This window comes from Macrotis lagotis, chromosome 1 (genome assembly GCF_037893015.1).
Source record: "Macrotis lagotis isolate mMagLag1 chromosome 1, bilby.v1.9.chrom.fasta, whole genome shotgun sequence".
Lineage (NCBI taxonomy): Eukaryota > Metazoa > Chordata > Mammalia > Peramelemorphia > Peramelidae > Macrotis > Macrotis lagotis.
The window spans coordinates 688,570,072-688,573,348 of record NC_133658.1 but is presented as its reverse complement, the minus strand read 5'-3'; the positions used below and the strand labels follow the sequence as shown (position 1 = coordinate 688,573,348).

Here is a 3,277-nt window from a genome sequence, read left to right as displayed (position 1 = left end):
GGGACACTGTCAATTTATCCCATCCCTTGAAAAGAATGATAAGGTAACCCAAATTCATTTATGCTCCACTTAAAAGATAGCAAGAAGGGGAACTAACATAATAAGATACTAGTGGTTCTTGTTGTCCATTCTCTTTGGTTGTGAAAATAACAATTAAAATGTCAGTGATGAATGTTTTCTTTATACAGAATATATTTCTTTCTATTATTAATAAAAGGAGTAGTATAATAATGAAAGAAATGTGTTTATCGTATCTATAGGAGAACCTTGTTCTGGACTTCTAAGGTATATATAAACATGCTAAGGAAACAATTTTTTTACACCTAACCAAAACAATGCAATAAAAAGCATTTTTAGGGTTTAAAAAAAGTATTTTTAGGAACTAGCATGGTAAAAAGAAATGAGTTTCACTGTATGGGGTTCCATAGAAATTGAGGCTCCATATAAGAGAGGTTTCCTAAAAATTAAAGCTAAGGACCAAGCTGATTCTCAAAACAATTGGCTCACCCTCAATGGATATATCTGGCAACAGATTGGTTGACCATTTGGAGAGATTCTTGAATAGTAAGGGTATGTTTCCAGATCTGATATTCTATAAGATAAAAGGGGGCTCAATTAATAGGCCAATTCTCTTCCTCATCCTGATAGATTCAAGTAAAAGGATCACTAGCATGCACTTCTTATCTTGACAGCTTAAATGAAAATATTGAGCATTCTGCTTCAAATATAACTTAGTGACAGATTCTTTTTTGGGGGGGGGAAGGCAAGGGATTAAGTGACTAAGCCCAAGGTCACACAGCTAATTAAATATTATGTGTCTGAGACCGGATTTGAACTCAGGTACTCCTGACTTCAGGGCCGGTGCTCTATCCACTCTACCACCTAGCTGCCCCTTAACATATTCTTTTAAAATTGCACAGTAAATATTACTTTACAGGCCAGAACAGGAGATTATGTAAATCTGTATGAGTACAATATTTACCAGTGATACCTGAGAGTACTATAATGTTATTTCTTCTTCAGTCAAATCAATTAGAACTAGGCCACCTCAGGCATATCCTCATTGGAGTCAACTGATCCTTCTTGGATGTCTATTTTCCCCAAGTCTACCTCTGTAGACACAACATCTTTCTTCTTATCCTTGTTAGAAATTCCATCATTAGCACAAACCTTTCTCATCTTAATATTTGGCAATTTCTTCAAATCACCATCCCATTCCCTGAAAGTTCGCAGATATTTTGCAGTGACAATATCAGGAATTTCAATGCCATAACCTTCATAGAGTTTCCACTCACGTTCTACCGTCTGTTTGATGACTGTTTCTCGAGAAAAGTGCTTCCTTCCCTGTCTGCCTTTGATGCTGTTCTGCAACTCAATCTGTTCCAGTTCACTGTTGAACCGATGTAAATAACTCTCTATTAGTTCGCAAGCATCTTTCTTTGTATACTCTCTTTTGTTAGGATCAAGGTGACTTTGAAACCACCGCAGTTTTTCACCTATAATGTTAATAATGTTTGCGTCTAAAGCAAAGCCTTTTCATTCTTCAACTTTTCCTTTCTTTCTTGTTTGTGAGCTTTTCGATTAAGTTGAACTGCTTTTCTGCTATAAGGATGTATAACTATTTTCTGTTGTCCTGTACTTTTGCCTTTTGGTGCTTTTGGCGTGCTGCCACGGATCCTGCAACACCCTGCTCTTACCCCAACTTCTCCGAAGCCCAAGTCGCCTGGGGGGGGAAGGAGCCAGAAACATCAGCAGTAACAGGGAACAGTGTGGTGCGCCTCCCTGAAATACCCCCAACCCTAACCCACCCGTCTGGGCTCCCTCCGGGGACAATTGAACCGAGAAGAGATGCTGGAAGCGCGGTGCAGAATCGCCTCCAACCTGGAGGGAGCCCGAAAGCGGGAGGCGGCTGGAGCAGAGCGATCACCCCCCGCCCTTGAGGTTGGAAACGCAAAACCAACATGCTATTTTCTTCAGCATTTCTTTTTGGATCTCCTTGACTAAGCTGCTGACTTCATTTTCATGTTTTTCCTGCATCTCTCTCATTTCTTTTCCCAATTTTTCTTCTATCTCCCTCACTTGATTTTCAAAGTCTTTTTTTGAGCTCTGTCCTAGCCTGAGCCCAATTTCTGTTTTTCTTGGATTCTTTAGATGCAGGAGCTTGTACTTTCTGGGTTTTGATCCTTCTTGGGATCACAGGCAAAGTATTTCTCAATGGTATTCTTTTTTCTCTGCTTACTCATTTCTCCAGCCTAGTTTTAGGGTGCTTCCTGAGCTTTTGAGTATGAGGTGGGGGGACCTGCTGTTCTTTGGGGTCCTAGACTGCGATCAGGATCTGGATGTGGTCAGAAGCCCAGAGTCCTGTTATAGGGACAGAGGACAGAGCTCGGCAGTCTCTCTCCACTTCCTCCCTAGGCTCAGCACTCATGCCCTGGGGGCTCCTGCTTACTGGCTTCAGCTTCCAGTTCGTGGATCTGTGCCAGGGCCACACTGCTCGCTGTGTGCCCTAGGGATGGGCTTCACGTGCTCGCTCTGACAGAGGTCCCCCGCTGTTCCCCCAAGTTGTGCCCAGTGCTCTCTGGGGTGTAGGTCAGGAAACTCCCCCTGCTGCTGTGAGCCATGGGGCGCTGCCTCTGGGAGGCTGATGTTCCTTCACTCTTTTGGGCGGCCCCTCCAACCCCATGGAACTGAGCCTTTCCACTCTTTTCCAGTTTACCTTGGGTTGGAGAACTGCCTCACTGGATCCCCCTGTGGGTTCTGTCTCTCAAAAACTTAGAGTCCTTAGTTTATAAATTTTGATTGAGAGCACCTAAGAAACTGTCCTCTCTTGTCGCCATCTTGGCTCCACCCCCCCACTTGTATTTTTCAAAAAAATACAAAATTTCAAAAAAATCTACTTTCTCTTCTAGCTCCTAGACCTCTAAAAAAAGAAAACAAATTTATTGTAATAAATATGTGTATAGTCAAGCAAAACAAAATTCATCATTGCACTTAAGCTTTCAAAGTTGTTTTTACAGTTATTATATAAATTGTTCTTTTGATTCTGTTCATTTTATTCTCCACTGATCTATAAAAGTCCTCCAAATTGTTCATTTTTAATGTTATGTTATAAACACTATAAATTGTTTTTCTAATTCTGCTCATTTCACTCTACATTCGAATTTGTAGTTTTTAATAAAAGGGAAGTGTTTTCATTTCATTCATATGGAACCAACATTATCCATTGTATTCAAAACAATTTTTGCTATTTTAGTATTTTCAGTTACATTATTATTAT

The 3,277-nt window shown here is 40.6% G+C and overlaps 1 pseudogene; it reads right to left on the bottom strand.

The window, feature by feature from the left end:
• Positions 1 to 1,038: 1,038 nt before the first annotated feature.
• On the bottom strand, positions 1,039 to 1,963 carry LOC141506212 (translation machinery-associated protein 16 pseudogene; annotated as a pseudogene).
• Positions 1,964 to 3,277: the final 1,314 nt, after the last annotated feature.